Source organism: Gopherus evgoodei, chromosome 10 (assembly GCF_007399415.2).
Source record: "Gopherus evgoodei ecotype Sinaloan lineage chromosome 10, rGopEvg1_v1.p, whole genome shotgun sequence".
Taxonomy (NCBI): Eukaryota; Metazoa; Chordata; order Testudines; family Testudinidae; genus Gopherus; species Gopherus evgoodei.
The window spans coordinates 5,267,224-5,284,067 of record NC_044331.1 but is presented as its reverse complement, the minus strand read 5'-3'; the positions used below and the strand labels follow the sequence as shown (position 1 = coordinate 5,284,067).

General features: G+C 41.3%; 1 protein-coding gene across 2 annotated transcripts in view; it reads left to right on the top strand.

Annotated features, from left to right (window-relative positions):
* SMAD3 (SMAD family member 3) overlaps positions 1-16,844 on the top strand; it is a 237,156-nt gene that overhangs the window by 33,082 nt on the left and 187,230 nt on the right. The gene's annotated exons all lie outside the window — the stretch shown is intronic.

Genomic DNA, 16,844 nt, shown 5'->3' with positions numbered 1-16,844 from the left:
GCAGCATTGGTCTGACCCTGTATGGCCGTTCTTATGTTGCATTCAGAGCTGAGATTTTGGCCCAGAACTATGTCCTGGGGAGTTTTACCCCAACTCTTGTAGAATGAGGAAGGACTGATCTTGCTCTTACAAGGTTCATGGGAGTTTTCCTATTCGCTTCAGATAGGAGCATTACTTGCTCCTTCATAAGAACTGTGGGATTTGGCTCATGTTAAAACAAAACAAAACAAAACTGGTTGTTGTCAAACTGCATCCCATAGAAATGTCTTTTATAAATTTGAGTTAAAATAACAGCTCTTTTGCTATTCCCAGAAATATGAGTGTGATGTCCCAGTTTGACGGCACTGCCCCGCCCCACTCCCACATATACCATCAGAGGTCAAAGATATGAGGAAACATCCTTTGAGTAATTATAGGGGTAGAAGGAAAATATCACCATTAATCTCCCTTTGCGTTCTTTCTAGGAGTGGGAGGATCTGATGGAATGAGCATTTCCTAGTGTAGATTTCCCCAGACATCCTTTTACGTGGTTTGAAGGTTTATTAAAGATTTATTGTTTCCAATATCTCCTAGGGACCAGTATATATTTGCAATGTGACCTTTAATCCTTCGCCTATGTCTGACACTCTTTTAGCTGAGAAAGTGGTTGGAGATGCTGAACTGAGCCCTCTCCAAAGGAAAATGTCTCATTTGAAGATGTCTCTTTCTATTCTGATTGAGTGAGAGTGAATCATGGGAACCAAATTCTGTGAATTTCTCTTGAGTCCCAACTATATGACACACTTCAGGAGTGATATGAACACACAGACTATGCTAAGCCTGCTCCCATAGCACGTCAGATGTTTGGTTTTTGGTGCTAAAAAAGTAACTAAGTCACCCATACACAGAGCTTGATCCAGTAGGATCTTTTCTCCTGTTTAAGTATGTGCTGAGTCTGGCCCCTATTGTGGACTAGTGATTCTGTTTGGTGGAGTAGGGAATAGAAATCTCTGAGTTAGTTAGCCAAGAAAAGAAATTCCCTCCCAGCCACCATGTAGATTTTTGTACAACAAAAATGGCATAGTATTTTAGTGCCCATCTGGGACCCGAGAGTCTGTTCTCACCATATGCATGTGCATTTCCCGTCAGTATCCATGGGAGCTGCAGTTACGGAAAGAGGATAGGAACACATTAGCTCATCCTGCAGTCGGTCTACGCTCAGGAGTCCCACTGATTTCAATGGGGGTTGCACAGGAAAAATGTGAAGAACCCACACTGAAGTGAAAATCCCTCATTAAAGAATGATTGCAGGACTAGGACAGATGCACCAGTTGTAGCAACAGGGCAGACCAGTCAACCAGTCACATCTTCCTGATGGATTTTTGTTCCTAGCCACTTTTCAACTAAATATATAATATAAAATAAACACAATAAGAACAAGAGTGTTGTTAATATCAGGGTTGTGACCAAAATCCAACAAAAGCATAGAAATTCAAAGTGGTGGTTCTTTCCTCCTCTTAGCCCATCAGACCTGAATATTGCAAGAATCCCAGACCAGTGGATGATGGTACCATAAACCTGATCCTAAGGGTTCTAGGATCAGGTTTATGGCACCATCATCCATCTTCCCATAGGTAGTGCCTTTTGAAGTCAATAGGACTGTGTATGAGAGTAAGGATTGTACTATCAAGTTATATATATATATATATATATATATATATATATATATATATATATATATATATATATATATATATATATATATATATATATATATATATATATATAGCGCCTGATAGTACACTATATATATATGGCTTGGTAATAATAAAAAATATATATATATATAAAAACATGAACGATAATACCTAGGCACAACAGAGCCAGCAACAAATGGAGCACCAGCCTTAAATTTAAATTTGTTGGCTTGTTAGATTGTATAACAACCTTAACGTTACTTAAAGATGGGTGTTTTGCGTGTGCGCGCTCGTGTGTGTGTGTGTCCGTTAATAGCAATTTGTGACAGATGCCTTTGGGGCCCACACATTCAATAACAAAAAACGAGTTTTTATGGGAGATAGCATAACTGCTTGCAATTTGGCTATTCATTGTATCTTTGGCATTTTATGTACTGCATTAGCTGAGGCAATTTCATGCATATGGATATAATGCATTAAGTAGAGGCATTTAAATATAGTGAAACTAATTTTATGATGATTAGTTGAAGGAAAACATTGCATTTGTATCATCTATATAGGAGCCAATTTGCATGAAAATGCCCAAAGTTGCTATGCCAACATTTTCTGTGTTGTCGGTCGGGGTCGTCTCTGTGTCAAGACTTTGTATTAAAAATCGGTCTCCAGTGCCCGTGTCTTTTAATTCATTGCAAGCTGTAGGCCATTTGCTCACAAAGCGCTTGCAGTAAAACAAATGAATAGCTAAAATACTCATTTGCATGATTCCCATTTGAAAACGATTCCCCTGAAATTAAAAAAGCGTGTTACTCGGTTGTGAAGATGGATGGGCAGATGAGCCATGCAATTAATATTTTTCAGCATTCTCTTTTAAAGCCCTCCTAAGACTAAAAGCAACACATGCTGCCTTCTAGACAAATTGGGTCCCGCAACAGTTTCAAGGCTGCCATGGCAGCAGCTTGCTTCGACTCTCTCCCCTTTATTGTCTCACTTACATTATGCAGTAATTAAAACTATTTACCATTCCTACTTATCTGCCATCTGCTGCCACTGAAGTTTCCTCTTTTTTTTATAAAGCCATCTTAAATCGCAACAAGAAAAGTACCAGATTCAAGAACAATTGGAAAAAAAAATTCCTTGTGCGTTTAATAAGTAATAGGATAGTTGCAAAAATACCACGTCCTTTATCATTCTAAAATTGTATTATATATAGAGAGAATATGTATAACTATATCATTGCTGTAGCAGTAGCAAGATCTTCCACTATAGTTAAAGTATTATACGCACACCTATGGATATATGTTGATGGACACTCACATTGGGACAATCTCTACTCTTCCTCACACCAGTGTAATTGAGAGCAGAATATGGCCTAATGATTAAGTTAATGTCTGAGTCACAGCCCATTGAAGTCAATGAAAACACAATTGACCTAAGAGGTCTGAATCAGACTACATCTCAACATAGCCTTGCTAAGGATTTGAGATCGTTTTTATCATATTAAATTCTACCTAGATGCATTATTTGCTATCAAATGCATAAAATAAAAAGGAATGACAGAGATTTGATATAGCAGAAGGATGGGGGTAAAGCTGGTTTGCTTATGCACCTAGGAAGGCTCACAACTAAATAAATTTAGCAGCAACAGGTTTTCCCATCTTTGTGACCTAGAGCTAAACTCTGAGATGTACCAAAAGGACAGTATGACAGGTCAGCTGAATCATTGTATTTTTGCCTTTGTAAATAAGATGTGATGAATCCTGCAGGAAACTAGTCAGTCGGCAAGTGAAAAAGAATACCTGCTGGCTTTTTAGGTAGCTACAGTAATTAATACACCGTTTTTAACACATTACTAAAAATGCAGGACAAGCTAATTTTTGCACAAGGCTCCATATTCCCAGAACTGGGAGTGTCTCATGGCCTTTCACTAGTTTTACAAAAGCATTTATAATGTTTGGTCATTGCCTAATCCGTCAGTTTTCTACAAGACAAATTTGGCTCTCAGATGTGAACAAACAATTCCCATTGACTTCACACACAGGGATCTTCCGGTCATTATCTGAAGTCTGATTTTGGCCCTTTGAAAAAATCTAACTGTATTCTGTATTTAAACCTTTCACGCTTTGAGGGGTATTTCTGTTCAAAAAGCTCTTCTTGCTCTTTGGTAAGTCAGAGGATGATATGTATAATGGGATCATAAGCCTGAAGGGAACCCAAGAGCTTACCGGTGGTGTTATTAAATACTAAGTGCTGGTGCCTTTGATATGCTTAATGTTTGAATCCCCTTAATGGTGGAAAGATGCCCAGAAGTAGAAGCAAGAAGGCAAGTCAGTAGAGATGGCAAAGAGAGATGTGATGAAAGCCAGGTACATCAAGTCTTCAAGAAACTCTAGAGAACTAGCCCAGAAAGAGCATCAAAGAAGGGTTGTTAGACAGTCAAACAGACCAATCAGATAGCTCCCAGTGAGCTGTCGCCAATAGAAAACAAAGAAGCTAACAATTATTGTTGTCCTTGTCACATAACTCTTACTGCATGTTATTTACAGTGATTCTACAGTTACCTTAATTGACTTTTCTCCTGCATGAATGTCAGCAAGAGAAAGAAATGTGCATGGACTTTATGAACTAGAAAAACAATGGGTACATGCTACGTTGCATAGACCACTTACACAAATTTGCTCTTTCACAGACATCAATATGTCAGAAAGGTGGTGGTGTTTTTAAGACTTGAGACCACTTTAGGTTTATAGAGGCAATACACAGCAATGGCTAAGTGTGCGACTGTGTAGTCCAAGTGCTAAAAGAGCTATTAAATTAGGTTATGCCGTTTAATTTGAACTCACCTGCCAGATTCCAATCTCAGTTACAATGGTGTAAATCCAATGACTCCACTGAAGAATGTGGCTCAAGAATTTAAAAAAAAATTGATACTTAAAATTTTTTTTTAATTTGACATATTTTGGAATATGGACAACATTTTGTGAAAATCAAAGAATTCTGAGATGGATAAAAAACTGGGTTGGGGGGATTAGACAAATGTTTAACATTTTTCACTGGATTTTTTTAATCAGAATTAGATTTTCAGTGAAAAAGACTTTAAAAAAAAGTCCTATCTCACCTCAAGATCCTCGCCCATGGAGGAACAGATCCCTTTCAAAGGGAATATGACATGTGATGTTAGCAACAGTGCTGACTGGGATTTGGCTCACAGGTTGGACAGGTCATCCCATTTCCAGGATGCTCCATTCTTCTCACATCAGGCAGGATTTTATGGTTGTGGAGAACGTACATATAGTTTTCAGCACTCTTGAAAGGAAGAAACAGTGCAAACCTTCATGTTCAAAGTGAGTGACTGTCATTTGCTAATCAGTGACATTCTTCTCTTATACGCACAGTGGTGTGAGCATGCAAATACTTTTTATTCTTTCCAAAGTACAGTACATTAGTCATAATTGCACAAAAATATTTGCAGATACGCAGCTGGAACCTGAGAGGTACAGAGCATTTCCTATGAGGTACTGAGATCTTTCCAGTCTTGCTGATACTTGTAGTTCTCACCAACCAAAAAGTCCTTCCACGTGTGAGAATTGACCATCTTACATCACTAATACTGAATATGTTGCAAAAGTTTCCTTGAATATAGATTTTGACTTTTGCTTTATAGGACCTGAACCAACTCCTGTTGGAGTCAATGGAAAGACTCCAAATGCCCTCAACAGGAGTTGAATGGAACTCCCCATTATGTGCTGGAGCTGTCCAAATAACAGCTGTTTTGATTAACTTGGCAATTCCAAAAAAATCCGAATAAAACATTTTGGGGTGACCCAAACATGAAATTTTAAAAAATTTCAGTGGATCAAAACCAAAAGGTTTAATTTTGACAAAATTAATGTTTCATTTCAATTTCAACCATAGTTAAATGTTTCGATTGTTTTGACATTTCTTTTAATTTTATTAATAGACAGTCATTTTAAGCCAAAAAATCAAAATGTTTTGTTTCGAAAATGTCTAAACGTAAATGTTTCAAATTTTCAGTTTTTTTTTTGTTTTTTTGTTTTTTTAAACCAAAACGACTTGGCATGAATTCACAAAATACTGGAGTGTCGCTGAATCAGCATTTTTCCTCGGGTGGGGTGGGGGGAACGTTTCATCCAACAAACATCACCTGGCTCCACTGAATGCCTTTTCTGAGGTTCTGAACACCTTCAGCTTAATTGAGATACTCAACATCTTGGAGGATCAGGCTTCAGATAAAGGGATGCATCCCTTTATCTCTGAAGAAGCCTTTGAATAATCTTTTCATCCAAAGTCGAATAATTCAAGTTTCTTTAGATCTTTACTGTACAAAATTATAATCCCTTTTAGTAAATGATCTTGCATCACAGCTCTGAAAAAAAATTAACATACAGATCCCATTTAAAGCAAGAAGAAAAAATTATATGTAAAAGGAAATATTTAAGGTAGGAGTTGAATAGCAAATGATTTTTGGTCTCTGTGGAGAGTAATGAGCCATAACCAGTACACAATTCTATATGCATGTAACATTATCCCATGCTTCAAAAAGCTTTTAAATCACATAAATGCAGTTATGGACCATTGTACAAAATAAACATTCCACTTTTTTTAGACTGTTCTTAGTTCTTTGATCTAAAGTGATGCTCATGGATTTTATTGTTTCGTAAATTAAAGTAGCTTTGATTTAATTGAACTAAATTAATAAGACTTCTGCCTTGTTGCAAAATAACTATTACAATATATTTGGTTGCACTGCACATAAGAAAATTGCAGTTTTTAAGAATTCCCCTGAAGCTTCATGGAGGATTTCAAAACCTATTTTAATTAAAACAAAAGCCTATGCAGCAGTAATGTGCTCCTCACAGAGAGAAAATGCAAAATGTCCTTTTAAATCCATTTTAATACGTCTTTAGAACTAGATGATAGATGATATCAGAGCCAGGCTCTGACAAGGTGTTTTGAGAGTCTCTATGCCTTTTGAATAATCCTATTACACATCAAACACACATTCTCATTTTTAAAAAATACTCCTCAGGTGGAAATATGAACAGTTTTTCCAATACTTCCTTAGACATTGCAGCATCTGCAGTAGCTTTGAACTAAATTCTAGGGCCTGGTCTACACTAAAAAAATTACCCAAGGCTGTCAACAGGTGTCAGCAAAGGGTTCAGCACAGACTGGCTGCTGCAAAGAGTTTAATTGCAAACACAGCTCGAGACCAATGATTGTTGGAGAAAGCGATGCTTGAAACCTGCTCAGAACAAGTCTTAACCACAGGATTTTTTTAACTAGTGCTGAGCACATTTTGGTCTGGTCTATGCTTCCATTTAAACACTGTGCAGCTGAAATGGAGCTAAGCCCACGGTCAGCAGAGAGTGATTTTTCTTGTGTAGGCCTGGCCTAGGGGTCTTTTTAACTGGGGTGGGGGGGACTTCAGACGACTCTCATGGGAGTTGTGTGCCTGCAAAGGGACAGCTAGCTCTGGCTGCATATGGAGAAAGTTCTTACGGGAGCTTCTGGGCTCCTTGTCTGAACAGACGTATTTTACGTTACTCAGTCCCAATACCCTTTTCTCAGTGAATCAGGGAATACTGACGTAGAAGCCTCTCGTGAATGCCCAGGTATCCTCAGGAGAAAGGTCCAAACCCATGGGAGCTTCTCTAAGGGCACATACTACCTCTTAGAGGCGTGGCACAGCACAGCAATTGCAGCCCAGGAGAAGGGCTATGGTGGCTTAGCTCATGTTGTGATCTCCAGATTCTGGGCTGCTCTGCAGACCTTGGTATGTCAGAACATCAGAGCAGCCACACTGGGTCAGACCAAAGGTCCATCTAGCCCAGTATACTGTCTTCCGACAGTGGCCAATGCCAGGTGCCCCAGAGGGAATGAACAAGTGATCCATCCCCTGTCACCCATTCCCAGCTTCTCCCAAACTGAGGCTAGAGACTGGTATAATTCAGACAGAGTTTTGGGCCCCTTTAAGATATGGCAGATCTCACCCTGTGTGTCTCAAGATGAATGCCCAAATGCACTTTTGAAAATTTAGACACAGAGTACATCCATAGAGATGGATGAAATTTTTTACACGAAACATTTTTCTGTCAAAAAATAGCCTGTTTTCTAAAATGAAATTTTTCATTCAAAGTTGTCAAAATCTTCCATTTTCCACAAATGTTTCTACAGTATTTCTGATCAAAAAAAGAAAAATCTTTTAGCATAATTGTTTCCAAAATCACTAGTAAAATTTTTGGTTTACCAATCAGCACATTTTCTTACTGTAAATGATTTTTTGCGAAATGATAAATTTCTGTAAAAGAATAATAAATGCATAGCATGGGTCTTAGTCCTACAAAATGAAAAAATCTCCAAAATTCCCAAATGATTTGCAAACTCCTATTGCCAGCTTTAATGATACATATTTTACAGGTGGGTCAACTGAGGCACAGATAAGTTAATGACTTGTCCAAAAGAAGACAGTGAGTAAGAAGCTAACACAAGCAAGCACTTTGTTTCTATTCCTAAGTAACATTTTTGTTCTTTGTATTTCTAAAATGAGTATAACAATACTGACATCCTTTGTAAAATGAAAAGCACTATTAAGAGCTAGGTATTATTATTATTATTATTATTATTATTATTATTTGTGTAAAGTGATGTTCCTTTAAATAATGTTGACATTCTAAAAACATGCAAAGGAGTTCATACACCTCTAGTTAATGCTCAGTGCCATGGGCTATCTCTGGCTAGCCAGCTAGTTTAATGCCAGATTAAACATGCTAGCATAAAGCTGCTCATCACTTTCAGACCGCATTTTACAAAATGCAACCATACCATTGGCTAGTTGTTGTTTTTTCCTTCATACAAATTAGCTGCCAGAAAATAGGCATCATTTTTAACATAATTTTTTTTTACCAAAATAAAAGCCCAAAACCACCTTTAAGCCACCTTCTAATTCTGTGCTCATAAAAAATCAAATGCCCAAACCCATATTACTTTCTGATCACAGACGCACAATGGTAAGATGGGAATAAAGAATTGAATTTTAACAAGGAAAACCATATCATAAAGGGGCAACGTAGTCCTCTGTAACAACCTGATCCTCCCAAAAACACAAGATTGAGCAATGGTTCAAACCGTTCTGCAATCCAAAGAGGGAATACAATTTTGCCTCAGCACAGACTCTCTGGGCTAAATTCTGCCCTCAGATGTACCCAGGCTACTTCCATTATCTTCTGTGGGAATAGCAGAGGGGTAACTGGAAGAAGAACTTAGCCATATATATTTATAGCTCGGGCATAAGGAGAAACCATAAAGAGCTGTTCCGTGGTATCTGGACTGTGTATTACCTGGCTATTTTAATATATGAAGAATTTGATCACTTAGGCTTATTTCATTGAACTCCATACTCTCCCTTGGGTGTAATAAAGGTATCAGACAGATTTTGCCCATGTTTTTCAAAAATGGGTCTTGCTTTTTGCAGATCTTCATTTTAGGTGCTCAATTGGACAGCGTTTAAAGGAACCTGATTTTCAGAGAGTGGGTACTCAGCACTTTTTGGAGATCGAGCCCCTTAAAGGTATAGGAAATTGGGGAACCAAAATCACTAGTTACGTTTGAAAATCTTGGCCTTTCTTACAACTATGCAGCAGGGGAATAACAAAGGCCAGGATTTGCTCCTGTGTCTGTCACATGAGATGTATAACTAGGGTCCTGAGGCCTTGTTATGACCCTTTCACAAGATTGGGTTAACAGAGTTTTGGAGAGAACTCTCAGGAGTTAAAATTCTCAGGGATGGACCTCTAGATGCAGCTAAATCCTCCCTGCCTGAGAGACATTTCTTTTACATACCTGGGGAAAGGTTTTTGAAGAACAGTTCTACTCTCCTTCTGCATGTGTATGCTCTCTTTGTAGAGAGCACACGGTTTATTACAGACAAAGAGGCAGGCAACTTCCGCAAGTCTCTGGTTAAATTGTTGGCAGTGCATCACTGGAGTAAAACGTTGACTCGTGTCCACACTGAGTACTTTCTCTCTATGTTCAAAAATCTGCCTGTTGTGTGTTTGCCAGTAGTACTATATTCTTCCAAAACTGTGGCACAGTGTTACTGGGCCCTGTTAAACTAGCTTTCACCCCAGAGGCAGTTGCTTTCCCATAGTGGGTACATCCATGCAAAGTGGGGTTATCAGCATGTGCAGATGGACCACAAAGGTCAATGTATCACTTAGAGCCTACTTAACCCCTGAGTGATGCATATACCCTGTGTAGGCTCTTTGCACAGGGATGAATTTTACCCATAATTTGTAAAGCCTTTGGGGAGAAAGGCCCTATAAATATTGTTGTTATATTATCATCCCTGTCCAGAGGGAGTAGCAAATACTGGAGCTTTGCACGTTGGTTCGTCACAGTCCCTGGGTATTAATGTAGTGTATCTTTTTTATTTTACACTGTATAGGCCAGTCCTTGAACAGAGGTGGTCAATAATGACACACATGAAATCCCCCTTTTCTACAATCTTTTCCTCAAGAATTAACACTAGTAAGAGACTTGGAAGGCAGACAGCAAATTCCCTTGCTGCTTGTCAGAATTCCCCCCAACTAACACTACAAGAATTTCTTCAGAGAATGAACAGTGCTCACAGAACAAGAATAAGAACCCATAAGACTATGTAAGAGCACCACCTGGTGATTCCCACTATAACCTTATATGTGTTATGTAGTAATTACTAACCATTTGATGCACTTCCTCTAAAGAGGCTGCTAAGGTGACACAAGTACTGTTTATTCTTCTAGGAAAACAAGCTACCAATATGTTGTTTGAAGTCTGAATCACTTCTTCCCAACTGTAGACTTAAACTTCACTGTTTGTAAACTAGGCACATAGAGTGCCAATGTAAATCAACAATTGCAGGGTATAAAGCAGGGAATACCAGGGAGCTAAGAGTCTGTGAGGCATACATCTAGATTTTACAAAGAAAAATATCAATACAAGTAGTGTACGGTATATAGTTTCCACGGTTACATATTTTATAACTCAGAATCATTATGCCAGCCAACTTGCACAGCTCCTTATAGGATGGAAAAGGTATATATCCTTGCTTGTCCACCAATATCACTGATATCAGCTGACCATTTGCAAAATATTGGTTGAGTGTATTCTATGTTCTTTTCTGGTGGCTGGTGCACAACCTACTACTGCTATTGAAGTTATTCTTTTAGCTCAAGCTGTAGGGATCTGTGTTGCCATGGCGAAGGGCCCATGTTCAGCCCCTTCAAATAGCCTGTGCAAAGGACTATTATGCTTCCTCAGATCTCAATGTCCAAGAAAGCTCTTTATATCCTCAAGAACCACTCTCCTTACAGAGCACAATTATTGCCCTTTTCTAAATATATTCCTGGCTTCTCTCCTGTCACTGGTTTTTGTTACTTCCTGCAGAGCCAAATAGCTGCTTTAGCCAGCACAATTGGCTTTGGTTTCTTGAACTCGAAACTTATTGGCAGTTTAATGTTAAAATCCCCCATCATTCACCTGTTCTAAAGGCTTCTGTGTTACCCGGGATGCCATTCCTCCTCACCGGCCGTGCACGTAATACTCACAAGCGGCCCAGCATTTTCTGAGGAAATCTCTGCTTTGGAGTTGAGCATGGCAAGGTGTGACGCTTCTCAAGGGTATGCAGGGTTGGGAGGCACCTCTCTAGCATCTGCCCTTAGCATGAGGGAGCCTTTTCTGTGCCCACCCATGGTCAGGTCCCTGACCCCACCAGTCACACATCCTCACTCAGCCTATGCTGGCTCTGCTGGCCCCTCTGCAGGTAGTGGTAACACAGTATGCAGACGTCAACCTCTGAGCGTCCCCCTGGTCCACTGGACCCTCACAGATCCACTGTTCCCAAAGGAACAGAACTCCTCCGCTTGCCAGCTTCTCCTCAGCATCACCGCTCCACTCACCTCTCAGCACTTGGGTTTGTTTATAATGAAAACAAGGACATGTTTGTTTAACCAAGAACAGAGATTCAGGTAATAACAAATAGAAGAATTGGAAACAGATGGTTACATGTAAAATAAAACCTTACCACACATTCTAAAGCCTAGACTTAATTAACAAAATATGGTCTTAAGGAAGTTTAGTTCACCCCAAGTCTCTGGAGCATTTTTCAACCAAGCTGCCTGTGACCCTTCTTTCATAAGATAGCACCTGCTGGCAGTTCTCTCCTCAGTGAAGGAAACCATGTTTCTCCTTGCATTCTCCTGATGTACCAGATTAATTCTTTGTTCTTAGCTGTAAAGAGGGCCCACAGCTGTGTTCCTTCCTGTAGATTTTGCAATCTCTTGTTGACTTCACAGTCTTGATTAGCTGGTGACTCTGTATGCAAATAGACTTCCATTGTAAGAGACAATACACAATGGTCAGCCAGGAACATCAGCATCTCCTACACCCCTCCCTCCCCCACCTTCCCACCACCTGTTTATCACCTTCCATGACCTGTCTTAACTTACATACCTTAAGAGCTCAGTTTCCAGTATAGAGACACCATTTTTTAAAATAATATCCTTACATTTTGCGATGATGATGATAATGACCAGCAGGCTATAGGCTCTCAACAGAGTCCTTACATGCTACCCTCTGGCCAACTCTTATAGAATCAAAGGATTAAAAGGGACGTCGAGAGGCCGTCTACTCCAGTCCTCTGCACTCAAGGCAGGATTAAGTATTAACTAGACCATCCCTGAGAAGTGCTGTAGATTCAGACCAGGGGATCCCTTAAACCCCTATGCACACCATTCTGCACTCTGCCACTTGGGATCCAGAGGTCCCTGGGTCACACACACAGTGAGAGTTGAGCTCTGAGAGAACAGAACAGTGGAGTTTTCACAGCAGGCTCCCTGCCCTGGTCTGCCCAGTTTGGGCTGATTTTCAAAGCAGATAGTGGCTAACCCATGCTCTTTGAAAATCTGTTCTTGGCAAGAGGGCACTCCTAGTGCCTGGGATCTCAGACTCAGCTGAACTCCTCTGCATGGGGATTGTCACCAGCTCCCTTCTCTACAATGGCATGTTCTCCAGGCTGAGCTGGGCTACAAATGCACCTCCTCCCAAGTGAGCCCCTTCCTCAGCTTCAGGGGGCAGCCCGACCTTCTGAAGGGTGCCCTGGAGATCAGGCTCTGAAAGGAAGCTGGGCACCTTCTCCCTGCCCAATAAACCCTCACTAAATGATGGTGCTCCTGGATGGGACAGAAAGGCCAACAGATCCCTATGTAAGCCTGGTAGCAACAGCAGCCCAGTGGTTGCTCAAGGCCATCCACTGCTGCAGATTGCACGAGCCCTTGTTTCCCTCTCCGCCACCTCCTCAGCTCGAGCCCTAGTTCTTGCCTATCTCTGAACCCCAGATTCCTAACTCCTGGCTCTGACCATTGGCTTGTTTCCTGACCACATCTCTGCTCTGACCTCTGATTCGGCTCCAAGGATTTGGCCAGACTCCTGTGCCAACCAGTAGGTCACACTGCCTACACATCAGTGTGTGACAGTAGGCAGCCTGGACAAAGGAAGAAGCAGCTCTAAGGCCTGGGACAGGTGATTTAATCTCTCTGCCTCAGCTCTGTGTCTGCAAAATGGGAATAATAATCCTCCTTTCCTTCTGCCTTTGTCAGTTTTATCGATTTGAAGTGTGAGCTCTGCAGGGCAGGAACTGTTACTTACCATGTGAATACACAGCATCTCCTAGTACAATAGGGTGGCCATCTTGAACAGGACATACAAAAGTCAGACCAAAGGTCTATCTAGCCCAGTATCCTGTCTTCCAACAGTGGCCAATGCCAGGTGCCCCGGGGGGGGGGAATGAACAGAACAGGGAATCATCAAGTGATCCATCCCCTGTCGCCCATTCCAAGTTTCTGGCAAACAGAGGCTAGGGACACCATCCGTGCCATCCTGTCTAACAGCCATTGATGGACCTATCTTGGATGGGACCTCAAGCATTGCTATTATATTACTTCTGACAAAGTATATCTGTCTTTAGTTAAAGTGTATTGTAATAACACTGTATACTCACATCTAATAGCTTCTTCCACTACCAGGTCTGATTCTGTGGCCTATTGGAATTACACCAGCCCAGAGCTGATGTAACAGAGTGTAGAATGGAACCCACCACCTAACTAGGACAGAATTGTGCATCTAAATTACACATGAGATTTTAAAATTTCTCTTTAGGATGGTTTGCTTCTCTGTGTATAAAACGGGTCAAATTCTGCCATTGCCTAGCCACGCAGAGGGTTAGATCCTCAGCTGCTGTAAATCAGTATTGACGCCAGTGGTACTGTGCTGGTTCATCCCAGCTGAAGTTCTTGTTCACAGTTTCTGCTGAAGTCAGTGGAAGTCGCATGGGAAAACCCAAGGCAGATTTCTACTTTTACGTTGTTTTAGCAGTATGAGGTGCCATGGTGCTTGTGAATGGCATTGTATGAATTAACATTACATTGCCATTTGTTTTCTTGTATATAAAAATGTATTTTTTTAAATTACACTCCTTGCAAAAAATCACCTGGTGTCAAGAGGCCAGCAGATAACAAGTCTGACTGACAGCACTAGTTCATCCCGCTCTGGTGAGGTCTGGCAGATTTCAGGTCTCTGCCCTCGAAGCGTCGATAAATACAACACTTCTTTATTAACTGAAAAAAGATCCAAGAATTCTGGTTACAAAAATCTCTGCCTGCCGTCTCTGGGAAAAGTCTGAGCGTCTGACTTTTCTGGAGTCAGTTTCAGTGCAATTCCTGTTAGCACCCACCCCAAAAACGTTCTCTCAAACCAGCCAGGGAGAGCAGCAGCTCTACAGTCTCCATGGTGGGGGCACCGTACCTTTTGTACAGTGACAACACACTGTGTGCTGGCCAGCTTTACCATAGGAGCAGTCCGAGAGGGGCCTCATCTAATTCTGTTATCTTGGAGCTCCCATGTGTGCAGGGGCAAAGGAGTGGAGGAACACTCTGCATTTCAGCACTAGATATCCAGTGTCAGGCAGCTATTTTTTTCAGTGCCTATAAACACGCCCCCGCCCCCCAACTACCCTCTCTCCCTTTAGCCCCCAAAAGGTTAAATTTACCAGCTCTTCATTTAGAATATGGTACAGTGCTAAGGAAATCCATTCTCTGCTCCCACTTCAGATCCTAATCCCCCTTTTCCCCTTTTTGTTACTCTTTTCATAAATAATTTGAATATAGTACAGAAAGGCTCAAAACAGGAAACTCTGGTGTTTTATTTTGGTCTGGAGTCAATTTTCCTAATCCCTGTGGTCGAGTTGCTAAGTTACCCTATCCCAAGGCCGAGCACTGCTGTTTTCATGTGGAAAAAAAAATCTGTTCTTCGCTAAGGTACTTGAGGTTGAAAAGGCCGTGGTTCGTTATTAAGCGAAAGGTCCAGCGCCCAGGGAATTTACAGTGTTGTCATTTAGAAATCACATTTACCGCAGTTGAAAGCTGGCCAGTGAAAAGAAAAGTCTTAGCAGGCTTCCCTGAGGTCAGGGGGGTCAGACGTGAGATGAAATGAAAGACAAACAGTGGTCATTGAAAGCTTTCACTGCCGTCTTCTTAAATGTAATGAGGTCTGGCTGTGTGCTTGGACAGAAGCCAAACATTCATTGACCACAAATCTTCTGTAAATGATTACATTACCTTACATTTGGTTCTGTCGCACCCCCAACTGTTCCTTCCAAAGCATAGGGAAAGTTGCCACTTTCCTGTAATTATTCTCCCTCACTCAGCCTGAGGTTGGATTTGCAATAAAGTTACAAGGGGTTCGCATTCTTTTCATTGTTCCCGTGCCAGAGAAGGCAGCCGGAGGGGGAGGCTCTGAGGTTTTCTGAGAGGACTCATTGGCTCTCATTCCCTCGCCCGTGTCCCACTTTCTGAAAGGATTAAAGCGCACTGCCTCTGGGGCCTTCATAATGCTCGGAGGAATAAAAAGGCAAATGCAGACTGAGCAACAATAACTCATGTAAACTCCACCCAAAGGTACAGGACAGGCACATGGCTCCCATTTGGTTCTGCTACTGATCTGTTTGCGGCTTTCTTTTTTCTTGGAGTAGCTGTGCCGTTTATTAGTGACTGAAGGTGTCCAAGTGATTGCTAGATGCAGACTGCACCAGACAGCTCTGATCACAGAACGCTGATCCAGTTCCTGAACACTGCACAACTCGGGTGGTGGGTGGAGTCTGTGTTCTGGGTTGATCCATTTTAAAACTAGGTGTCACTTGGAAACTCTGGACCTGGTTTCACACCAAACTTCAGGAGTGAGAGGTTTGGGCTCAGGCCCATCTCTAGCAGATATAGTCGTCTTTCTTTGTTCCATTGTGCCTCTTACACACCTTTACCAAAATAAACAGTGAAGCTAAAGTATTGTGCATAATTTACAGTCCTCAGTCCAGGCAGCATTTCCATCCACATCCCCCACATGCCATGTATTCAGAATGACTTTTGGAGATCTTTGTTCCTTCTATTTTAAGTTCAGCCATCCACATGTGGGTGATGAAAGAATAACTGCACTGCATGTGCTGAGCTAAACTTACAACTGCTAGTGTGAACTAGAATTCATGCATCAGGGTAAAGCCGCATGGTGATTTCTCAACTCTCCAAAGCTGCTCAGATGACAAATTCCTGTGGTTTGCAACACAGGACCGGTTTTTCTTTTCCAGTCCTACATGTGCAGCCTATGTTACAGCCCCATAGGCCAAATGATCCTTAGCCCAACTTTTTTGTTTCCCTGAGGGACAGGAAACAGCAATGACTCCAAAAAGTGATGTTTGCACTGGAGGTTAGTGTCGATGGAAACATGCTGTGCATGGTTTGCTGGAAAAGCCAGCAGACCTACCACGAGTCAACCAATTCATTTACAAAATATCAATTGGGTTACTAGGATAGAAATGAATGAAACTGAGAGTCAGTCCCCCAACTACTTTAGAAAATAACCCTGGGGCCCAATCTTGAGCTCCGTGCTATCCCCTTGGGGCCAAAAGCAGGAGGGACACTGCATTGCCACTGTGCTGATGGGGAGTGAAGTGGGGTATTCACCCACAGAGAGATTGTGCCATGCCCATGAGTGTCATGGATACACCCAGCATGGATGGTCACCACAAGAGAACACAGAGGGACCATGAACCTATTTTGAATTCAG